Source organism: Hevea brasiliensis, chromosome 16, assembly GCF_030052815.1.
Source record: "Hevea brasiliensis isolate MT/VB/25A 57/8 chromosome 16, ASM3005281v1, whole genome shotgun sequence".
Lineage (NCBI taxonomy): Eukaryota > Viridiplantae > Streptophyta > Magnoliopsida > Malpighiales > Euphorbiaceae > Hevea > Hevea brasiliensis.
Genome location: NC_079508.1, coordinates 9961604 through 9988185, shown reverse-complemented (window position 1 = coordinate 9988185; position 26582 = coordinate 9961604).

Below are 26582 nucleotides of genomic sequence, written 5' to 3'. Positions count from 1 at the left end.
CATTTTGATTACTATTCACCTTACTAGTCAACCAAAATGTTGACTTTTTTATATTTAATGGATATATAATTCTAATTACACCAAGATCCCACATTTTGAGTTTTACATTTGCTAGTATTAATTGCCAATTACAATTTAAAGTCCCCTAGATGCATTTCTAATTTCAAATTTTGAATTTCAAGTTTTGGTGTCACTATTCACCTCATTGGTCAACAAAAATATTGACTTTTGGATAGAAAATAAGTACATTGGTTTTAACACTCCCCATGTACCATATTTTACATTTAAAATTTGTTGGAATTGAGCACCCATACAATTTCTAAACTTAAAACCAAGAGGGCAGAATTTTCAGTTTTTGAAGCCTAACTTTACTGTTCCATTAAGCACTGTTGCAGTGGAAATTTGAGGAAATGGTAAACATGAAAGTTGTTCCTTATTTTGTCTAGTTGAATTTCTTTTTTTTGAATCACTCCATTTGGAGTTTTTTAGCTCCAGATATGGTCCAAAAACCATAGCTAGCTGGATTTCAATTCTGCAGAATTTACCAAATCTATAGTACCATGAACAGTGACTGTGACTGCCATTTGGGTTAGGTTCTGGCCATAATTTGGGGTAGGTTCCTTCATAAAAGTTGTTTGTCTATGTCTTAAATTGTTACTGTAAATATTTCAGGTTAATTGACCATTTCTACAGTGAGTTATGGCCAAATGAACAGCCATCGCTCATTTGGTCATTCTCGCAGTGCTGCAGTGGTATCCGGATTGGGGCCAACTTTTGGTCCTCTTGCTTTGGTCTTTTGGGCATGGTTTCTTCAGCAAAAATGTGCCATTATAAGCCTAGTTTCATGTCCAATTGGCCAAACACCAATTGGACCTACACAGCCAAAGTTATGGCTGTCTAAGTTGACTGAAATTTCAGTCACCCTGCTGCTGTCCCTAGGCAGCATACTCATTCACTTTGCCATGCTACATTTCAGTCCAAATTATGGTCAACTTACCTAAAATGGTCACTAATTGACCCTTAAAATTTTCTCTAACAATTTCCTAATCCAAGTCAAATTTTCACTCTAAACCCTAGCTCAAATTCATGGTTTTGTACAAACTACCCTAGTTAACTAACTCAACATCCTTATGTTTATACACCTTAAACATGATTTCTAGTTCACTCCAAGTCCATAAAAAACACTCAATCTTGTTCCTTCCTTAGGGCAGCCGAAATCCATGGTATGTATACACATGAATTTAGTCCATTTAATTTACAAATTCCTACTAAATTCAAGTCCCTAACATGGAAATAAAGAAATCTTTGCATAAGTAAGCACTAACCTTTAGGTGGCCGATTTTTCAAGCTACCCAAACTCCTTCTTTCTTCTTCTTTTGGCTGCCTAGAGGTTGCTCAAGTTGCTAGGTTAATTTTTTATGAAGCTAGGTTATGATTTTGTTGGGTAGAAATGGGTGAATCAAGCTTTGAAAAGCTTGAATATACTTAGCTATGGAAGAGAGGTCACGTATTGAAGGAAGAAGAAGAAGAAGAAGAGCAGAATTTTTAGGTCCATTTGTCTCTTTTAAGTGATTTAAGAAAGCTTGTTGAATGGTGATTGGTTGGGAGAAAGTAAATGGCATCATCATATGTCATAAATGGGCATTTTTCTCATTTTCTATTCTTTTCTTCTCTACTTATTTTCAATTTAATTTTTAGCAATATTTATTCATATTTTGAATCATAATAATTATTTACTTAACTGGACAAGTCGGCCAAAAATCACCTCTGAAGGCGAAATGACCAAAATGCCCTCTGTTTGGCTTAACGGGTCAAAATTGGCTGTACCGATTGAAAAATTTTTCTAATTATTTTCTTGGAATTCTAATGCCATAGGAACCTCAATGACCCTTCTCTGGAGTCCCAATAATTATTTTATGAATTTTTCCCCGGGTCTAGGGCTCCTCGTTGTGAGAACCGCAACTTCCCTCTGGTTACCCATCGCTTGGGCACCGGCTCATTTAACTCGGTTGTATTTTATTTCTAAAATTTTTACTAAATTTTTCTTATTAATATTTGAGTTAATTATGGTTCCTGACTTTAGTTTAAATATTTTTCCAGACGTTCTAGCTGTCCGGACCGACACCGGTCATCGGAACAGTAGAATGTACGGAGTTGCTACTAGGAGGGTGTTACACACTAGTGTTTATGCTATGCACCCGGAAAGCACAAAAATGTATAATGATTTGAAGCCTCTTTATTAGTGGCCTAGTATGAAGAGGGATATCGCTAACTATGTGACTAAGTGCTTGACATGTCAGCAAGTTAAAGTAGAACATTAAGTTCCATCAGGATTGCTACAGCCTATAAGCATACCTGAATGGAAATGGGACCGGGTCACTATGGATTTTGTTAGTGGTCTACCTCTCACCCAGAAAAAGCATGATGTAGTATGGGTGATAATGGATGGATTAACGAAGTCAGAACATTTTCTGCCAGTTAGGACTGACTAGTCACTGGAGAAGCTAGCAGAGTTGCATATCAGTGAGATAGTTAGATTGCATGGACTCCCACTTTCCATCATATCTGATCGAGACCCAAGGTTTACATTGAGATTTTGGAAGAAGTTACAAGAAGCCTTGGGCACACAACTCTGCTTTAGCACGGCTTTTCATTATCAGACGGATGGACAGTCGGAACGAGTAATCCAGTTAAACCTAAAAACTAATTGAATTTTCACAATTAATAAATTGAGATGATAGTAACAATGTGAATTATGTGATAGATCCTGGACGATATGCTGAGGAGTTGTGTCATTAAGTTTGAGGGGAGTTGGGATAGATATCTCCCACTGGCAGAATTTGCATATAATAATAGCTACCAAGTGTTAGTAGTATGCCTTAGAGCATATCATTTAGTATGTATCTTGTATATATTTTATTAATAAAAGGCATTTTCACTTTTCTGTTTACATAATATATTTATGTGTAATGGAAAAGATCCATTAATATTTTGTTAGAAATATTATTCTTAAGTTGTTAAGAATATGAGTGACAATATTTCTAGCACAAAGTATCATAAATAGGTTCACAATTGAGGATACTTCATAATAAGGACATGACTTATCCAGAAAGATTGTATTCATGTTTGTTCCCAAGTTATTTATATGAGATATAAATAAGATGGAATGGTGATTCTCATGCTATATAAAAAACATGATAGGCACTTATAAATGATAAGTAGGCCGAACCAGTGACACTTATGACAAGCACATGGAGTTTGCTCTTGTCAATGTTTTGTCATAAATCATATCAGTGCATATAATCTTTAGACCTGAGATAGCACAGTTATCTTGTATATAGGTAGTTTGAGTTTGATACTGCTTTCATACTTGTACTATGTATGGGTATATGGGCATGTGTTGGCTCCTATTAGTTATATATGGAGGTAGGTGTTGATCAAGATGGAATCTATTCCTCTAAGTAAATAGAGATAAAATCCTATGTTCATTTAATTGTTCTTGATGTTTCAAGTTCCTGGGCAGATGATAGATTTATTCGTAAAAGAGTTTCTGATGAGAAAATCTTTTAATCAAGAACTGGAATTAAAAGAGAACATAATATTCATAGCAAATGGAGTTTGACATAAACCATGACTCCAGCTTGAGTTAGGATTTTGTAACAGAGAGATTCTAGTGCATGGTAACATATTATTATACGTTCATTTAAGATAAACCTTATTACTAATTGGGTGGCCATGGCATGCTATGCTAGGTGTTAATCATGGTCTATGAGGTGCATAAAATGATTTACAGAAATCATTTATGGTAAGAAAGAGTTCTGATGATATTAAGAGTTGATATCATGTCTCATTGCCAATTAGTGATGAGCCTAGTAAGTCACACATATACACAAGTTATCACCTATTTAAATATGATTTAATTAATTAATTAAAGAGTTTAATTGATTAATTAAATAGGTTTGGTTTGCAATTAAATTGCAAAGTCCCTAGCATGACTTGAAACCAAATCTAGATTATTGGATGTGTAGTATAAATTAAATTTTATATTTAAAGTGTTTAAATATGAATTTAATTAATGAGAAATTAATTAATAGAGATTAATTAATTAATTTATATTTGATATAAATTAATTAGAAGAAGAAAAATAATTATTTTGGGTTAAGAACTCAAAATTAAGACACAGGGGCATTTTGGTCATTTCATAGTGTGACACGTGGCACCATGAGATGGTGACACATGGGATTACACATAAGCTTGCCAAATGTTTTTTAATCATGTAATATGATTAAAATCAAGATTAAATATAGGTTTGATACTTGGCACAATGTGATTGGGTCACTTAAACCTAGAGCTAATCAAAGGGTGACATGTGGCAAGGGTTTAATGTGTTAACCTAGCTATTTAAGTGTGGTTATGAAAAGAAAAATAGCCAGCAGCCACTCTTCTCCTTTTTCACGCCACTTTGAGGCTTTTCATCTATTCTTCTTCATCTCTCATCAATTCAAAGAGATTAGCCATCAATCTCTTAAATTAAGAACACTAGAAATTGTTTCTAGTGTCCTGTTTAGATCCCTAATCTCTTAAAAGGCAGAACTTGAATTTCTAATTAATAGAAAAAGCTTTAAAAGCTGTTCAAGGGCTGCCATAGGTGTTCTTGGCGTGGACAAGCTAGAGGGACAACATTTGGTGTCTTGAAGATGAATCTCAAAGGCGCAGACACGCTGCAGTGCATCAAGAGGTTAGTGTAATCGTTCTTGATTTAATCTAGGGTTCTAAAATTAATCTGATTAATTTTAAAATCTTAAATGGCAAATACAGATCCAAAAACATATTAAAAGAGTTTTAATATGTTGTTTATCATTGAAATCAAATAGATAAAAATAAATCTTGCATGATGCATGTGACCCTAGGTGAAAATTTTTGAATTCAATGGTCTAAACTTGTGTTTTCCACGCTTCCGTTCCTTCACCAAGCTAGCATTCAAATGGATCCATATGAAGCACTATATGGGAGGAAGTGTAGAACCCCAGTATGTTGGACTGAATTGGGCAAAGATAAGCTGGTAGGGCCAGACTTGATGAAACAGACTGAGGAGAAAGTGAAGATAATCAAAGCAAATTTAAAGGTTGCCTTAGATAGACAAAAATCTTATGCCGACTTGAAGAGAAAGGAGATAGAGTTTAGAGTTGGCGACAAAGTGTTTCTCAAAGTCTCACTGTGAAAGAAAGTATTGAGGTTTGGAAGAAAGGGTAAGTTAAGCCCTAGGTTCATTGGCCCATATCAAGTCATTGAACGTGTGGGACTAGTGGCCTATCGGCTAGCTTTACCACCAGAGCTGACAAGATCCACAATGTGTTCCACGTATCTATGCTAAGAAGATACTGCTCAGATCCTTCACATGTCATCTTCATGAAAGAAATTGAAGTACAACTGGATTTGACATATGAAGAAGAACCCATAGAGATCCTGGCTCGGGAAATGAAAAAGTTGAGGAATAAGCAGATTCCACTGGTGAAAGTGCTTTGGACGCACCACAACATCGAGGAGGCAACTTGGGAAAGTGAAGAGACGATGAGGCAACAGTTCCCTCAACCGTTTGCATCAGGTAAATTTCGAGGACGAAATTTAAATTAGAGGGGGAGAGTTGTAACACCATCACTGTAGTAATTCTGTACATTCTACTGTTTCTGTGACCGGTGTTGGTCCAGATAGCTAGATAGTCTGGAAATATATTGAAACTAAAGTGAGGAACCATAACTAACTCAAATAATAAAAAGAAAAATATAGGAAAAATTTTAGGAATAAAATATAACCAAGTTAAATGAGCCGGTGCCGTAACGATGGGTAACCGAGTGGGAAGTTGTGGTCCTCACAACTAGGAGCCCTAAACCCTGGAGAAAATTTATAAAATAATTTTTGGGACTCCAGAGAAGAGTCATTGAGGATTCTATAGCTTTAGAATGCCAAGAAAAGGCTTGGAAAAATTTTTGAATTGGTACACACAATTTTAACTCGTTAAGCCAAACGGAGGGCATTTTGGTCATTTTGTCCTCAGAGATGATTTTTTACCAACTTGTCCATTTAAGTAAGTGGATTATATGACATAAAATATGAACAAATATTGATGAAAAATTTATAAAAAATGAATAGCAAGAGAAAGAAAAGAAAAGAAAATGAAAATAAATGGGATTTATTACCTAATGCTTATGTAAGCATGAGGTAATTAAATCCTTTGGCCAATCATATTTAAGAATCATAATTATAATACATAAAAGGGACAGAAAAGAAGTCAAAAAAATTGGAATAACCATCAGCCATCTTCCTTCCATACAATTCGCCCCCTTTGTTCCTCCATAGCCAAGCTTACCAAGCTTGAATTTCTTAGTTTTTTACTAATAAAACCCTAAGTTGCCAACACAAAATCTTGCTCTTTCATCTTGGTAAAGCTTTTGGGGGTAAAAGAAAGTGTAAAGGAGGAACTTTTACAAGTTTGAGATTAGCTCCATTAAAGGTTAGTGACCAAACTTAATCTCTATCTTTTAATTCATGTTGAAAGAGTGGTGTGCAATGCAAATTTACAAGAAAATTGAAAAAATATCACATGTATGCCTTTCTTAAAAATTTCAGTAGCTTTGGGATAGGTAGGGTTTTGAAGATTTCTTTGAATGGAAGTGGTACTCTAGCTGCCCTTAACACTAATATATTGATTAGGATAGTGAAGTGCAAGTGAATGCAAAAATTTGAAATGGTAGGGCTAGGGTTTGGACCCAAATTGAGACTTTGTTCATGTATTTGGTGAAAGAGAGTTTTAATGGTCAATTACTGACCATTTGGCTGTGTGAGAATAAGAAATGAAGTGGTTTGTTTAGTGGGAATTGAAGTTAGTGTGGCTGCCCTTGGTGACTTGCAGGACTGGGCATGAGTCCAGCAGGTTTGGGCAGCAATAACTGGAGTTGTAGAGGTTCAATTGGTGCAAGACCAATTGGACATGAAACTAGACACATAATGGCACAACTTTGGTGTAGAAACCATACTCATAAAACCAAAGCAAGTTAACTTAAAGAATGCCCTAATCCGGGTGACCTACATTCTGCCTGGCCAAAGTGAACAAATGAACAGTCTTTATTCATTTGGTCATAACTCAGTGTAGAAAGGCCTAATTGACCTAAAATTTTACCAACAAATAGCTATGACATAGACCTACAATTTCATGAAGAAACCTAACCAAATTTTGACCATAACATGTTCAAAAGGTGACCTGCAGTTACTGCACAAAACACTGTAGATTTGGTCAGTCCAGAAAATCTGGGGAGTTGGCAATCCGGCCAGTCATGGTAATTAGACCATAACTTGAGATACAAAACTCCAAATGGAGTGATCCAAAAAAAGAAATGTAGCTAGACACAATAAGGAACAACTTTCATGTTGACAACTTTGCCAAATTCCCACTGCAAAAATGACTAATAGAACAGTAAATATAAGGCTTGAAATCTGAAAATTTTGAACATCTAACACTAAGCTTAGAAATGGTATTGGCAACCAATACCAACAATTTTAGAATACAAAATGTGGTATGTTGGGAGTATTAAAACCAATGTACCTATTTTCTATACAAAAAATCAACATTTTTGTTGACTAATGAAATAAATAGTAACACCTAACCTTAAATTTTAAGAATTGTACAATTTAAAAGTGTAACATGCCCTAGTATACCTAGCAAGATTGGTTTGGATAGGTTGGCATGCCAATAGGGTTCTGTTAGCAGTACTGCATATGGCTTCATGCCATTATGTGTTTTATGGCCTTACGTGCCATTCTGTGTTAAAATAGCCTTTGACAATGTTGATTGAGTTGTTATGCTTGGGTTTTATCTCTGATAATTATTACAGCTTATTAGTTGTTCTGTTGTACACCGGGAGACATAATGTGACCAATGGTGTGATGGTCTGAGGTACTTGGTACCCAGTGCTAATTTACCTATTTATCTAGTCCAATCGACTAGTGTGGCTTATTCAGGCAATGAAAATAAATCTTACCAAATTTTATTCGAATAATACTGTAATAAGCGTCAGAAATTGAGTCTACATAAAATATAAACATCCCTCCTGCATATTTATTTTATTTTAGTTATTTTATTTTATATTGTCACCACTAAGCAAAATTGCTTAGCGCATCGCTTTTGCCACGCGCAGGTACTAAAAACATAGTCCATCATACCTCAGACCGGGTGAATTGTCAGATCTGCATACAGAGTCTAGAGTCACCTCACATTTGCAGTGCATTGGTAGGACATTAGGCTACTTTTGGTATTTTGTGTTTTGTAAACTTTTGTAATCAGACTTTTATTTTGCCATGTATATTATAAACTCATGTAATTATCTATAAATCATGTTTTGTAATAAATTTGAGCACTTCTTATTGAGTTGAGTGTGATATGAAATGAATTGAATTTTGAAATATTGAAGTCAATTGAGAAATTGTGGAAATATATTGGTGGTTGACTGAGATTGATTGATAATATGATTATATTGGAAGTGTTTTTAACAGATTCAGAAAAACTGTTTTTCCAATTTACAGCCGGCACTCTGCCGAATTTTCTATAAAATTTAAGAAAATTTCATATTAATCAAAACTATAAATAAATGAAATAAAAAGGGCAAATTGTAATGGAAAAATGATTTGGTGCTCCGGCACACTGTATGGCATATCTTGCTCGGCTACACTGTAGATGGGTAAGGGGTGTCACAGGTAATGACATAGGTATGTTGACAGCTATAAAGGTATGGTTGTCAAATACATTCTCCATGAAAGACTTAGGGGAGGCAACCTATATTCTTGGGATTTGCATCTATAGAGATAGAGCGAAAAGAATATTTGGTTTATCCCAAAGTCTATACTTTGAAAAGGTGTTAAAGAGGTTTAACATGCTTAATTCTAAGAGAGGATTTTTACCAGTGAGACATGGTATCCACCTTTCTAAAGAGATGTCTCCAAAAACACCTGAAGAAAGAGATAAAATGGCCAGGACTCCATATGCTTCGGCTATTGGAAGTTTGATATATGCAATGTTGTGTACTAGGTCGGATATCGCATATGTTATTAGTTTGATTAGCAGGTTTCAATCTAATGCAAGTTTGGTACACTGGATAACTGTCAAGAATGTCCTTAAGTACTTGAGAAGAACTAAGGATTTATTCTTGATTTATGGAGGTGGTAACTTGCAATTGGATGGTTACACTGATTCTGATTTTCAATCAGATATCGATGATAGAAAGTTTACCTCTGAGTTTGTGTTCATTTGTAATTGAGGTGCAGTCAGTTAGAAGAGTTTCAAATAGAGTACGATTGCTGATTCCACTACAAAGGCTTTGTATATTGCTATATCAGATGCTGCAAAAGAGGCTATTTGGATATAAGGAACCTTGGTCTCACCAAAAATCCAAACACATAGAAAGACACTACCACATTATTAGAGAGATAGTTGGGCAAGGCGATGTAGCCATACATAAAATAGCGTCAGCTAAAAATCTAGCTGATCCATTCACTAAGGCTATGTCACACGCTCAGTTAGACTGACATCTTGAGAAGATGGGTCTCAGATATTGTATTGAATGGCTCTAGTGCTAGTGGTAGATTATTAGTAGTATGCCCTAGAACATATCATATATTATGTATCTTGTACATATTTTATTAATAAAAGGCAATTTCACTTTTCCGTTTACATAATATATTTTTGTGTAATAGAAAATGTCTATTGATATTTTGTTAGAAATTCTATTCTTAAGTTGTTAGGAATATGAGTGACAGTATTTCTAGCACAAAGTATCATAAATTGGTTCACAATCTAGGATACTTCACAATAAGGACATGACTTATCCAGAAAGATTGTAATCATATTTGTTCTCAAGTTATTTATATGAGATGTAAATAAGATGGAATTGTGAGTCTCATGCCATATAACAAATATGATAGGCACTTATGCATGATAAGTAGGCCAAATCAGTGACACTTATGATAAGCACGTGGAGTTTACTCTTGTCAATGCATCGTCATAAATCATATCAGTGCATATAATCTTTAGACCTGAGATAACATAGTTATCTTTTATATAGGTGGTTTGAGTTTGATACTACTTCCATACTTGTACTGTGTATGGGTATATGGGCATGTGTTGGCTCCTACTAGTTATATATGGGGGTAGGTATTGATCAAGATGGAATCTGTTACCCTAAGTAAATAGGGATAAAGTCCTATGTTCATTTAATTATTCTTGATGTTTCAAGTTCCTGGCCAGGACAGACAGATTTAATCAGAAAAGAGTTTCTGATGAGAAAATCTTTTTAATCAAGAATTGGAATTAAAAAAGAACATAATATTCATAGCAAATGGTGTTTGACATAAACCATGACTCCAGCTGGAATTGGGATTTTGTAACAGAGAGATTCTAGTGTATGATAACATATAATTTTAGGTTCATTTAAAGGTATTCCTTATTACTGATTGGGTGGCCATGGCATGCTATGCTAGGTGTCAACCATAGTATAGAAGATGTCTAAAATGATTTAGAGAAATCATTTATGGTAAGAAAGAGTTCTAATGATATTAAAGTTAATATCATATCTCGTTGCCAATTAGTGATGAGCCTAGTTAGTCACACACATATACAAGTACTCACCAAGTTAAATGTGATTTAATTAATTAGTTAAAGAGTTTAATTGATTAATTAAATAGGTTTGGTTTGCAATAAGATTGCAAAGTCCCTAGCATGACTTGAAACCAAATCTAGATTATTGGATGTATAGTATAAGTTAAATTTATATTTAAAGTGTTTAAATATGAATTTAATTATGAGAAATTAATTAATAGAGATTAATTAATTTATTTATATTTGATATAAATTGATTAGAGGAGGAAAAATAATTATTTTGGGTTGAGAACCCAAATTTACAACACAAGGGTAATTTGGTCATTTCACAGGGTGACATGTGGCACCATGAGATAGTGACACATGGCATCATGGTTTGTCATTTGTCTTCCTATCATGCAAGATGATCAAACTCAAGATTAAGTCTAGCTTTGACACTTGGCTTAATGTGATTAGGTCAATTAAAATTTAAGATGCAATCAGGTGATGACATGTGGAGAGAATGAAAGGGAAAGAATGAAAAAACAAACATAACATTCTGATTTTTCAAAAGTGGTGCCTCCACCCATGAAGCTATCCTCCTCTCTTCTTCTTCTTCTTGAAGGAGTGGAAGCATGAAAAACACAAGTTTATACTATTGAATTCAAAAATTTTCACCGAGGGTCACTTGCATCATGCAAGATTTATTTTTATTTATTTGATTTCAATGATAAACAACATATTAAAACTCTTTTAATATATTTTTAGATCTGTATTTGCCATTTAAGATTTTAGAATTAATCAGATTAATTTGAGAACCCTAGATTAAATAAAAAATAAATACACTAACCTCTTGATGCACTGCAGCGTATTTGTGCCTTTGGGATGCGTCTTTAGGACACTAGATGTTGTCCCTCTAGCTTGTCCACACCAAGATCACCTATGGCAGCCCTTGAACAGCTTCTAAAGCTTTTTCTATTAATTAGAAAAATCAAGTTTTGCCTTTTAAGAGATTAAAGATGTAAACAGGACACTAGAAACAATATTTAGTATTTTTAATTCAAGAGATTGTTTGCTAATCTCTTGTAATTGATGAGAGATGAAGAAGAATAGAGAATGGGAGCCTCAAGGGTGGCGGCACAAAGGAGGCAGCAGCTAATTGTTATTTTTTCTTTTTCATAACAACACTTATATAGCTAGGTCACCACTCAAAACCCTTGCCACATGTCACCTTCTGATTGGTTCTAGGTTTACTTGACCCAATCACATTGTGCCAAGTGTCAAACATATATTTAATCTTAATTTTAATAATCTTACATGATTAAAAGACATTTGGCAAGCTTATATATGGTGCCATGTGTCACCATCACATGGTGCCACATGTCACCCTGTGAAATGACCAAAATGCCCCTATGTCATAATTTTGAGTTCTCAACCTAAAATAATTATTTCTCTTCTTCTAATCAATTTATATCAAATATAAATTAATTAATTAATCTCTATTAATTAATTTCTCATTAATTAAATTCATTTTTAAACACTTTAAATATAAATTTAACTTATACTATACATCCAATAATCTAGATTTGGTTTCAAGCCATGCTATGGACTTTCAATCTAATTGCAAACCAAACCTATTTAATTAATCAATTAAACTCTTTAATTAATTAATTAAATCATATTTAATTTGGTGATTACTTGTATATGTGTATGACTTACTAGGCTCATCACTAATTGGCAATGAGATATGATATCAACTCTTAATATCATTAGAACTCTTTCTTACCATAAATGATTTCTCTAAATCATTTTGTGCACCTCATAGACCATGGTTAACACCTAGCATAGCATGCCATGGCCACCCAATTAGTAATAAGGTTTATCTTAAATGAACCTATAATCATATGTTACCATGCACTAGAATCTCTCTGTTACAAAATTCCAATTCAAGCTGGAGTCATGTTTTATGTCAAACCCCATTTTGCTATGAATATTATGTACTCTTTTAATTCCAAATTTTGATTAAAAGATTTTCTAATCAAAAATTCTTTTCTGATTAAATCTATCAGTCCTGGCCAGGAACTTGAAACATCAAGAACAATTAAATGAACATAGGATTTTATCCTTATTTACTTAGAGGAACAAATTCCATCTTGATCAACACCTACCTCCATATATAACTAGTAAGAGCCAACACATGCCCATATACCCATACACAGTACAAGTATGAAAGTAGTATCAAACTCAAACCACCTATATTCAAGATAACTGTGCTATCTCAGGTCTAAAGATTATATGCACTGATATGATTTATGACAATACATTGGCAAGAGTAAACTCCATGTGCTTGTCATAAGTGTCACTGATTCGGCCTACTTATCATGTATAAGTACCTATCATATTTGTTATATGGCATGAGTGTAACATCATCACTTTAGCTAGTCCGTACAGTCCACTGTTCCAGTGGCCAATGTCGGTCCGGACAACTAGAACGTCCGGAAAAATATTTAAACTAAAGTGAGGAACCATAATTAACTCAAATATTAATAAGAAAAATTTAGGAAAAATTTTAGAAATAAAATACAACCAAGTTAAATGAGCCGGTGCCCTAGCGATGGGTAACCTAGTGAGAAGTTGCGGTTCTCGCAACTAGGAGCCTTAGACCCCGGGGAAAAACTATAAAATAATTTTTGGGACTCCAGAGAAGGGTTATTGAGGTTCTTATGGCATTAGAATGCCAAAGAAATGCTTAGAAAAATTTTTCTATTGATATAGACAATTTTGGCTCGTTAAGCCAAATGGAGGGCATTTTGGTCATTTCGTCTTTAGAGATGATTTTGGCCAACTTGTCCAGTTAAATAAATAATTTATATAACATAAAATATGACTAAATGTTGTTAAAAATTTTAATTGAAATTAATTAGATAAGAAATGGAGAGAAAATGAAAGAAAATGAAATAATGACATCATCATGATGTCATTAAAGTTTTTCCAACCAACCCAATGTTGACACATGGCATAAACTTACTTAAAAGAGACAAAATGGGCTGGAAATTGAAAAAAAATTAGAACCCTTCTTCCTCATCTCTTCCTTGCCGTGACCTATCCACCATTGCCAACCTTAGCAAGCTTTTTCAAAGCTGGATTTCCTTAGCTCTCACCCCACTAAACCCTATACTCCTAACAAAAAAAAAAGTGTTCTTGCATCTTGGTGATTCTTTTGGGAGTAAAAAGAAAAGGAAAAGAGCAACTCTAGCAAGTGGGAAATCTCACTCCATAGAGGTTAGTAACCTAACCTTGGTTTTTACTTTGAATTCATGTTTAAGGACCTTAAGTGAGTGTAAATTACAAGGAAAATTTGATGAAATACCATTGGTATGCTAACCCTAAATTTTGGCAGCCTTGGTAGGGTATGATTGTGATGAGTTTATGGAGTTAACATGCTTGTATGGCTGCCCACAATATGTATCTACTAAGTGGGTTGATGAAATGAAATGAAAATGCATGGGTTGTAATGTTTGAGTTAGGGTTTGGGGTGGAAAAATGGGACTTTGATCATGTGATGATGAAAATAGGTTTTAATGGTCAATTAGTGATCATTTGGTTCTGTTTAAATAAAAAATGAAGTGTGTTAAGTAGTGGGATTTGGGTTTGGTGTGGCTACCCTTGGTAACCTGCAGAATTGGACATGAGTCCAGCAGGTTTGGGCAGCAATAACTTGAATTATAGAGGTCCAATTGGTGCAAGGATAATTGGACATGAAACTAGACACATAATGGCACAACTTTGGTGAAGAAACTATACCCAGAAAACCAAACCAAGTAGACCAAAAGATTGCCCTACTCCGGGTCACCTGCATTCTGCCTGGGCAAAATGACCAAATGAACAGTATTTGGTCATTTAGCCATAACTTAGTGTAGAAAGGTCCAATTGACCTAAAATTTTGCCAAAAACAAGCTGAGATATATAGATCTACAACTTTCATGAAGAAACCTAACCCAAATTATGACCAGAACATATTCAAAAAGTGAGTTGTATTCACTATTCCTAGCACTATAGATTTGGTCAGTCCAGAAATTCTGGAAAAATTTCAATCCAGCCAATTGTGGTTTTTGGGCCATAACTTGAGCTAAAAAACTCCAAATGGAGTGATTCAAAATAGGAAATGCAATTAGAAAAAATAAGGAACAACTTTCATGTTGTTCATTTTGCCAAATTCCCACTGCAAAAATGACTAATGGAACAGTAAACCCAAAGCATGAAAACTGAAAATTCTGTCCAATTAACATTAAGCTTAGAAATGGTATTGACAACCAATACCAACAAGTTTAAAATGCACAATGTGGTATGTTGATGATATTTAAACCAATATATCTATTGTCAATGCAAAAGTCAACATTTTGGTTGACCAATGAAATGAATAGTAACCATAAAATTTCAATTCCAAAGAATTACATAAATTAAAAGTGTTAAATGCCCTAGTAGGCCTAATGTGATTGGTTTGGATAGGCTGGCATGCCAATAGGGTTCTGTTAGCAGTACTGCATATGGCTTCATGCCATTCTATGTTTTATGGCTTCCCATGCCATTTTGTGACATAATAGCCTTTAGCTATGTTATTTGAGTTGATATACTTGGGTTTTAACCCTGATGATTATTACAGCTTACTAGCTGTTCTGTTGCACACCGGGAGACACAATGTGATCGATGGTGTGATTGTCCGAGGTACTTAGTACCCAGTGCCAGTTTACCCGTTTATCCAGTCCAGTCGACTAATATAGGTTACTCGGGCAATGATAATAAACCTTACCAAATTTTATTTGAATAACACTGCAAATAATATCAGAAATTAAATCTACTAAAAAATGTAAACATACATTCTGCATACTTATTTTTATTATATTTTATTTTATTTTATATTATCACCACTAGGCAGAATTGTTTAGCGCATCACTTTTGCCACACGCAGGTACTAGAGACCTAGCTGGGGAGCCCAGCAGACATCAGACAGGGTGAGTTTTCAGAGTTGCATCCGGGGTCCGGAGTCACCTCACATCTGCACTGCATATGGTAGGACATTAGGATTTTGAGTAGCATTTTATGTTTTGCATTTTGTATTATGTATTAGTTTTGGGATTGTAACTATCAACTCTTGTAATTATGTAATAATGTAATTATATGAAATTTCATGTTATCGAAATTTTATGTATAATGTATGTTGATAAATAAAATGTTGAGAAATATTTATGAATGTGCTTCTAGTAATGAAGTGAACAGAAAAGTTTTGGAAATAGTATTGTGATTTGAGATTGAGATTTTGAGATTGACTTAAAATGTGTATAATGGAGTTTGGATTTGGAAATTATATTAGAAGTGTTATTAAACAGGTTCAGAATAACTATTTTTCCAATTTACAGTCAGCACTCTGTCGGATTTTCTATAAAATTTGCAGAAAAATTCATATTTATCAAAATTGAAAATAAATGAATTAAAAGAGATAAATTGTAATAGAAACATAAATTGGTGCTCCGGCACACTAAGTGGCATAACTTGCTCGGCTGCACTGTAGACGGTTAAGGGGTGTCACATTTAGTGATATCAGAGCATCGGTTTAGGCGTTTCTAGGCCTAGATAGAGTGCATACGATTGCATTGCATTTGTAAGTGTTGAGGTGACACTGATGCAGATCTGTTTGTTTTCTTATTTTGATTAGGATATGGATCCTGCTTCGCAAAGAGCAGTTGATGAAGAGGTGGAGAGTCGTGCTCCACTAAGGGCTGAATCTGGGGGCAGGGGAGAATCTGCTCCACCAGCAACTGAGGCACCTGCCCAACCTCAGTTTTCTCTATTTTAGCAAATGACTGAATTTTATAGGCAAATGATGGGGGCAATTCCACCACCACAACTACAGCCACAACCTACACCAGTACCATAGAAATCTCATCTGGAGAAACTGCGAAAGCATGGGGCTGTGGACTTCTTTGGGAAGAGGGAGGATAATCCCATGACCATAGAAAACTGGTTGGATAGAACCATCAGAGTGCTGAAACAACTTAACTGCACCCCCGAGCAGAACCTGGTGGGTGCTGTGTCCCTACTTTAGGATGATGCATATCAGTGGTGGGACACAGTAACCAGTGAGGTGCAACCTAAATGGATCACCTGGGAATTCTTCCTCATAGAGTTCACGAAGAAATATGTGAGCAAAGTGTATTTAGAATAGCAAAGAAGGGAATTTATCAGTCTGAGACAGAGACAATTGTTAGGGGTTGAGTATGAGCGTGAGTTTGTTAGATTGAGCTGATATGGGAGGGAGATAGTCCCTACAGAGGCAGAGAGGTGCAGACGGTTTGAAAAAGGGCTCAATGACAATATCAAAGTCATGATCACAGCATTGGAGATCACAGATTTTGCTAAGCTAGTTGATGCTACATCAAAAGTAGAAAGGGTTCGAATCAATGAACAAATAGAAGGGAAAAACAACAGAAGAGGGGTTTGGGTCAGTCCAGTGCATTTTTTACTCCCAGTAAGAAGATTAAGGGTCCTCCTGCTCAAAGTTCAGAACCACCACAGGGTCAAGGTCAGTCTTAGGGGCCCAGACCACAGTTCACACCTAGGAGAGGCCAGTCCACACCATCAGTGGGCAGCTCTCCAGGGACGGTGTTTAAGGGACTAGCCCCAGCATCTTCTGCTTGTCAATACTGTCAGAAGTGGCATAAGGGGGATTGTCGGCGAGTGACCAGTGCATGCTTACGATGTGGATCGACAGAACATCAGATCAAGAATTGTCCGAAGAGGACTACTACAGTTGCTCCAACACAAGCTAACAGACCTGCTCCTGCACAACAAAGGGGTAGGAAGCCTGGTAAATCAGAGACAGTTGGTCCATCACTGAGGCTTGCATTCGAGTCAGCTAAGAGGCCAGACACTAGAGTACCTGCCAGGGCCTATGCCATCAGAGCTCAGGAGGAGCAAGATGCCCCGGATGTCATCAGGGGTACATTTTCCGTCTACAACACTTCTGTGCATGCATTGGTGGATCCAAGATCCACTCATTCCTACATTTGCATCAAACTACCCATAGAAAGGGGAGTTCCAGTAGAGGAGAGTGATCAAGACATTATGGTCAAAAATCCACTAGGCCACAGTGTGGTAGTGAATAAAGTATATAAAGGTTGCCCGTTGAGGATTTAGGGGTATGAATTCTCGGCAGACCTAATTGAATTACCCTTCCACGAGTTTGACGTGATTTTGGGAATAGATTGGTTGTCACGTCATCAAGCAATTGTTTATTGCAAATTGAAGAGGATTTCTTTGAAAACTTCTGAGGGTAATGGGATCACTGTTGTGGGTGAAAGAATAGATTTCCTGTCCAATGTTATCTCAGCCATAGTTGTAAGAAGATTGATGAGAAAAGGCTGTGAAACTTACCTAGCATATGTGGTTGATACTAGGCAAGCTAAGCCAAGCTTGTGTGATATACCCACAGTAAGAGACTTCCCAGATGTATTTCCTGAAGAGTTGTCTGATTTACCACCAGAAAGGGAAGTCGAGTTTGCTATTGAGGTAATACTGGGTACAGCACCAATTTCTATTGCTCCTTATAGGATGGCACCCACTGAATTGAAGGAGTTGAAAACTCAGTTGCAGGAGTTACTCGATAAGGGGTTTATACGCCCCAGTGTGTCACCATGGGGAGCTCCGGTGCTATTTATGAAGAAGAAGGATGGAACTTTGAGATTGTATATTGATTACCGGCAGTTGAATAAAATAACTGTGAAGAATAAACATTCATTGCCCAGAATTGACAATCTGTTTGATCAGTTGAAGGGAGCCGGTGTATTTTCAAAAATTGATCTCAAATTAGAGTATCATCAGTTGAGGGTAAAGGATGCAGATGTGTCAAAAACTGAATTCAGAACTCGGTATGGGCACTTGAATTTTTAGTGATGCCGTTTGGGTTAACAAATGCACCAGCAGCATCTATGGACCTTATGAACCGTATCTTCCATACATATTTGTAGTGGCCTTTATTGATGATATTCTGGTGTATTCCAAGACTAGGGAAGAACATGATGAACATTTGAGGGTTGTTCTGCAAATCCTGCGAGAAAAGAAGCTGCATGCTATGTAACATCCTCACTTTAGCTAGTCCGTACAGTCTACTGTTCCGGTGACCAATGTCGGTCCAGGCAACTAGAATGTTTAAAATTATAAATAGACTAGAGTGAGGAGTTATAAAGAAACTAAATAATGCTTATAAACATCAAGGAAAAATTTTAGAAATAAAATTACAACTAAGTAAAATAAACCGGTGCCTTAGCGATGGGTAACCTAGTGAGAAGTTGCAGTTCTCACAACTAGGAGCCCTAGACCCAGGGGAAAAATTATAAAATAATTTTTGAGACTCCAGAGAAGGGCCATTGAGGTTCTTATGGCATTAGAATACCAAGAAAATACTTAGAAAAATTTTTCAATTGGTACAGATAATTTTGGCTCGTTAAGCCAAACGGAGGGTATTTCGGTCATTTCGTCTTCAGAGATGATTTTTGGTCAACTTGTCCAGTTAAATAAATAAATTATATAACATAAAATATGAATAAATATTGTTAAAAATTTAATTACAATTAAATAGACAACAAAAGATGAGAAAATGAAAGAAAATGGACTTATGACATCATAATGTTGTCATTAAGATTCTCCCAACCAACCCAATGTGGACACATGGCATAACTTTATTTAAAAGAGATAAAGTGGGCTAAAAAATGAAAGAAAAATCAGAATTCTCTTCTCTTCTTCTTCCTTGCCGTGACATACCCACCACAGCCACCATTTTCAAGCTTTTAAAGCTTGATTTTCCCCAACTTCTACCCAACAAAACCCTAACCTAGCAACACAAAAAAGTGTTCTTGCAACTTGGTGAGTATTTTGGGAGCAAAGAGAAAAGAACAACAAGAACCCTAGCAAGTGGGAAACTTCACTCCATAGAGGTTAGTGACCTAACTTTAAATTTTACTTTAAATTCATGTTTAAGGACCATGAATGAGTGCACATGACAAAGAAAATTGAGGAAATACTATTGGTATGCTAACCCTAAATTTCGGCAGCCTTGGTTGGGTATGATTATGATGAGTTTTATGGAGTTAAAATGATAGTTTGGCTGCCCTCAATATGCATGAATTGAATGGATTGATGAAATGCAATGATAATGCATGATTTGTAATGTTTGAGTTAGGGTTTGGAGTGGAAAAATGAGACTTTGACCACGTGATGATGAAAATAGGTTTTAATGGTCAATTAGTGACCATTTGGTTCTGTTTAAATAAAAAATGAAGTGTGTTGAGTAGTGAGATTTGGGTTTGGTGTGGCTGCCCTTGGTGACCTGTAGAATTAGACATGAGTCTAGTAGGTTTGGGTAGCAATAACTTGAATTGTAGAGGTTCAATTGGTGCAAGGACAATCGCACATGAAACTAGACACATAATGGCACAACTTTGGTGAAGAAAATATGCCCAAAAAACCAAACCAAATTGACCAAAAGATTGCCCTAATCCGGGTGACCTGCATTCTACCTGGGCAAAATGACTAAATGAATAGTATTTAGTCATTTGGCCATAACTCAGTGTAGAAAGGTCCAATTGACCTGTAATTTTACGAAAAACAAGCTGATATATAGACCAACAACTTTTATGAAGAAACATAACCCAAATTATGACCATAACATGTTCAAAAAGTGACCTGAAGTCACTACTCCTAATGCTGTAGATTTGGTCAGTCCAGAAATTCTGGAAAAATTTCAATCCTGCCAGTTGTGGTTTTTGGGCCATATATTGAGCGACAAAACTCCAAATGAAGTGATTCCAAAAAGGAAATGAAACTAGACAAAATAAGAAACAACTTTCATTTTAATCTGTTTGCCAAATTCCTACTGCAAAAATGATAACTGAAAATTCTGTCCAATTAGCATTAAGCTTAGAAGTGGTATTGGCAACCAATACCAACAAGTTTAAAATGCAAAATGTGGTATGTTGATGATATTTAAACCAATATATTTATTGTCAATGCAAAAGTCAACATTTTGGTTGACCAATGAAATGAATAGTAACCATAAAATTTCAATTCCAAAAAATTACATAAATTAAAAGTGTTAAATGCCCTAGTAGGCCTAATGTGATTGGTTTGGATAGGTTGGCATGCCAATAGGATTCGGTTAGTAGTACTGCATATGGCTTCATGCCATTTTGTGTTTCATGGCTTCCCATGCCATTCTGTGACATAATAGCCTTTGGCTATGTTATTTGAGTTGATATACTTGGGTTTTAACCCTGATGATTATTATAGCTTATTAGCTATTCTGTTGCACACTGGTAGACACAATGTGACCGATGGTGTGATGGTCCAAGGTACTTAGTACCCAGTGCCAGTTTACCCGTTTATCCAATCCAGTCGACTAGTATAGGTTACTCGGGCAATATTAATAAATCTTACCAAACTTAAATTGAATAATAATGCAATAAATATGAAAAATTAAGTCTACCCAGAAATGTAAAAATAAATTCTGCATAATTATTTTTATTATATTTTATTTCATTTTATATTGTCACCACTATGCAGAATTGCTTAGCGCGTTGCTTTTGCCACGCGCAGGTACTGGAGACCTAGCTGGAGAGCCTAGCAGACATCAGACCGGGTGAACTTTCAGATTTGCATCCGGAGTCCAAAGTCACCTCACATCTGCAGTGCATATGGTAGGACATTAGGACTGTGGGGTAGCATTTTGTATTTTGTATTATGTATTAGTTTTGGGATTGTAACTATCAACTCTTGTAATTATGTAATAATGTAAATATATGAAATTTCATGTTATCGAAAATTTCTATATAACGTATATTGATAAATGAAATGTTGAGAAATATTTATGAATCTGCTTCAAGTGATGAAGTGAACAGAAAAGTTTTGAAAATAGTATTGCGATTTGAGATTGAGATTGACTTGAAATGTGTATAATGGAGTTTGGATTTGGAAATTATATTGGAAGTGTTTTTTTAAATAGGTTCAGAAGAACTATTTTTTCAATTTACAGCCGGCACTCTGCCGGATTTTCTAGAAAATTTGCGAAAAAATTCAAATTTATCAAAATTGAAAATAAATGAATTAAAAAGGGATAAATTGTAATAGAAACATAAGTTGGTGCTCCGACATACTGAGTGGCATAACTTGCTCGGCTACACTATAGACAGGAAAGGGGTGTCACATGCTAAGCTATCCAAGTGTGATTTCTGGATAAGTGAAATCTCCTGTCCTGGACACATAGTATCAGCTGAGAGGATTAGAGTGGATCCCAAAAGGATAGAAGCAGTGATGGAATGGAAGCCTCCTAGAAATACAACTGAGGTCAGAAGTTTCTTGGGGCTAGCTGGGTATTACAGAAGATTTGTGAAGGGGTTTTCCCTTATAGCTGCTCCAATGACCAAGTTGTTGCACAAGAATGTGAAATTTGGCTGGAACGACAAGTGCCAAGCCAGTTTTGAGAGGCTGAAGGCTATGTTAACAGAAGCACCAGTGTTAACACAGCCAGTGTCGGAAGAAGACTTTGTGGTCTACAGTGATGCCTTGCATAATGAGCTAGGGTGTGTATTGATGCAAGAGGGAAAAGTGGTCACTTATGCTTCCAGGCAGTTAAGGCCACATGAACAGAACTACCCTACTCATGATTTGGAGTTAGCAGCAATTATCTTCGCACTGAAGATATGGAGGCATTATTTATATGGTGAAAAATGCTACATCTATGAGACCACAAGAGTCAAAAATATTTGTTAACCCAGAAGGAACTTAATCTTAGATAGAGGCAATGGATTGAGTTCTTAAAGGACTATGATTGCGTGATAGATTATCATCTTGGGAAGGCAAATGTAGTTGCTGATGCCTTGAGCAGAAAGTCCATCACAACTTTAAGATCACTAAATGCCTGTCTGTCCTTAGCTCAAGATGGAGCTATTTTGGCTGAGTTACAAGTGAGGCCAACCCTGCTACAGCGAATACAAGATGGGCAGAGGGCAGATGAAAAATTAATGGCCATTGTGGGTAAAATCCCAAAGGGAAAGGAAACTAAACATGAGGTGAAAGCAGATGGGTGTCTGTACTACAGAGGAAGAGTGTGTGTACCACATGATGGGGAACTGAAGACTAGTATTCTGAAAAAAGCACACACTAGTGTTTATGCTATGCACTCGGGAAGCACAAAAATGTATAATGATTTGAAACCTTATTATTGGTGGCCTGGTATGAAGAAGGATATAGCTGACTATGTGACTAAGTGTTTGACATGTCAGCAAGTTAAGGCAGAACATCAAGTTCCACCAGGATTGCTACAGCCTATAAGCATACTTGAATGGAAATGGGACCAGGTCACTATGGATTTTGTTAGTGGTCTACCTCTCACCCAGAGGAAGCATGATGCAGTATGGGTGATAGTGGAAAGATTGACGAAGTCAGCACATTTTCTGCTAGTTAGGACTGACTACTCACTAGAGAAGCTAGCAGAATTGTATATCAGTGAGATAGTTAGACAGCATGGAATCCCACTTTCCATCATATCTGATTGAGACCCAAGGTTTACATCAAGATTCTGGAAAAAGTTGCAAGAAGCCTTGGGCACACAACTCCGCTTTAGCACGACTTTTCATCCCCAGACGGATGGACAGTCAGAACGAGTAATCTAGGTAAACCTAAGAACTAATTGAATTTTTGCAATTAATAAATTGAAATTATAGTAACAATGTGAATTATATGATAGATCCTAGAGGATATGCTAAGGAGTTATGTCATTGAGTTTGAGGGGAGTTGGGATAGATACCTCCCACTGGCAGAATTTGCATATAACAATAGCTACCAAGCTAGCATTCAAATGGCTCCGTATGAAGCATTGTATGGGAGGAAATGTAGAACCCCAGTGTGTTGGACTGAATTGGGTGAAGATAAGCTGGTAGGACCAGACTTAATGAAACAGACTGAGGAGAAAGTGAAGATAATCAAAGCTAACTTGAAGGTTGCCTTAGATGGACAGAAATCTTATGCCGACTTGAAGAGAAAAGAGATAGAGTATGCAGTTAGCGATAAAGTGTTTCTCAAAGTCTCACCGTGGAAAAAAGTACTGAGGTTTGGAAGGAAGGGTAAGTTAAGCCCTAGGTTCATTGGCCCATATGAAGTCATTGAATGTGTGGGACCAGTGGCCTATCGGCTAGCTTTACCACCAGAACTGGATAAAATTCACAATGTATTCCTTGTTTCTATGCTGAGGAGATATCGCTCAGACCCTTCCCATGTCATTTCTATGGAAGAGATTGAAATCCAACCGAACTTGACATATACAGAAGAACGTATGCAGATCCTAGCTTAGGAAGTGAAGGAACTGAGAAATAAACAAATTCCACTGGTAAAAGTGCTTTGGAGGCACCATAATACTGAAGAGGCAACTTGGGAAAGTGAAGAGACAATGAGGCAACAGTTCCCACAACTGTTTGCATCAGGTAAATTTGGAGGACGAAATTTTTCTTAGAGGGGAAGAGTTATAACATCCTCACTTTAGCTAGTCTGTGCAGTCTACTGTTCTGGTGACCAATGTCGGTCCGGACAGCTAAAACGTCTGAAAAAATATTTAAACTAAAGTAAGGAACCATAATTAACTCAAATATTTATAAGAAAAACGTAGGAAAATTTTTAAAAATAAAATACAACCAAGTTAAATGAGCCTGTGCCCTAGCGATGGGTAACCTAGTGAGAAGTTGCGGTTCTCGCAACTAGGAGCCTTAGACCCGGGGGAAAATAGTTTTTGGGACTCCAGAGAAGGGTCATTGAGGTTCTTATAGCATTAGAATGCCAAGAAAATGCTTAGAAAAAATTTTCTATAGGTACAGACAATTTTGGCTCGTTAAGCCAAATGGAGGGCATTTTGGTCATTTCGTCTTTAGAGATGATTTTTGGCCAACTTGTCCAGTTAAATAAATAATTTATATAACATAAAATATGACTAAATGTTTTTAAAAAGTTTAATTGAAATTAATTAGATAAGAAATGGAGAGAAAATGAAAGAAAATGGAATAATGACATCATCATGATGTCATTAAAGTTTTCCCAACCAACCCAATGTTGACACATGGCATAAACTTACTTAAAAGAGACAAAATGGGCTGGAAATTGAAAAAAAAATCAGAACCCTTCTTCCTCATCTCTTCCTTGCCGTGACCTATCCACCATTGCCAACCTTAGCAAGCTTTTTCAAAGCTTGATTACCTTAGCTCTCACCCCACTAAACCCTATACTCCCAAAAAAGAAAAAAGTATTCTTGCATCTTGCTGATTCTTTTGGGAGTAAAAAGAAAAGGAAAAGAGTAACTCTAGCAAGTGGAAAATCTCACTCCATAGAGTTTAGTGACCTAACCTTAGTTTTTACTTTGAATTCATGTTTAAGGACCTTAAGTGAGTGTAAATTATAAGGAAAATTTGATGAAATACCATTGGTATGCTAACCCCAAATTTTGGCAGCCTTGGTAGGGTATGATTGTGATAAGTTTTATGGAGTTAACATGCTTGTATGTCTGCCCACAATATGTATCTACTAAGTGGATTGATGAAATGAAATGAAAATGCATGGGCTGTAATGTTTGAGTTAGGGTTTGGGGTGGAAAAATGGGACTTTGCCCATGTGATGATGAAAATAGGTTTTAATGGTCAATTAGTGACCATTTGGTTCTGTTTATATAAAAAATGAAGTGTGTTGAGTAGTGGGATTTGGGTTTGGTGTGGCTGCCCTTGGTGACCTGCAGAATTGGACATGAGTCTAGTAGGTTTGGGCAGCAATAACTTGAATTATAGAGGTCCAATTGGTGCAAGGCCAATTGGACATGAAACTAGACACATAATGGCACAACTTTGGTGAAGAAACCATGCCCAAAAAACCAAACCAAGTGGACCAAAAAATTGCCCTAATCCGAGTGACCTGCAGTCTGCCTGGGCAAAATGACCAAATAAACAATGTTTGGTCATTTAGCCATAACAGTGTAGAAAGGTCCAATTGACTTAAAATTTTACCAAAAACAAGCTGAGATATAGATCTACAACTTTCATGAAGAAACCTAACCCAAATTATGACCGGAACATATTCAAAAAGTGAGTTGCAATCACTGTTCCTAACACTATAGATTTGGTCAGTCCAGAAATTCTGGAAAATTTTCAATCCAGCCAATTATGGTTTTTAGGCCATAACTTGAGTTACAAAACTCAAAATGGAGTGATTCAAAAAAGGAAATGTAACTAGACAAAGTAAGGAACAACTTTCATGTTGATCATTTTGCCAAATTCCCACTACAAAAATGACTAATGGAATAGTAAACCCAAAGCATGAAAACTGAAAATTCTATCCAATTAACATTAAGCTTAGAAATGGTATTGGCAACCAATACCAACAAGTTTAAAATGCAAAATGTGGTATGTTGATGATATTTAAACTAATATATTTATTGTCAATGCAAAAGTCAACATTTTGGTTGACCAATGAAATGAATAGTAACCATAAAATTTCAATTCCAAAAAATTACATAAATTAAAAGTGTTAAATGCCCTAGTAGGCCTAATGTGATTGGTTTGGATAGGTTGGCATGCCAATAGGATTTTGTTAGTAGTATTGCATATGGCTTCATGCCATTTTGTGTTTCATGGCTTCCCATGCCATTCTGTGACATAATAGCCTTTGGCTATGTTATTTGAGTTGATATACTTGGGTTTTAACCCTGATGTTTATTATAGCTTATTAGCTGTTCTGTTGCACACCGGTAGACACAATGTGACCGATGGTGTGATGGTCCAAGGTACTTAGTACCCAGTGCCAGTTTACACGTTTATCCAATCCAGTCGACTAGTATAGGTTACTCGGGCAATATTAATAAATCTTACCAAACTTA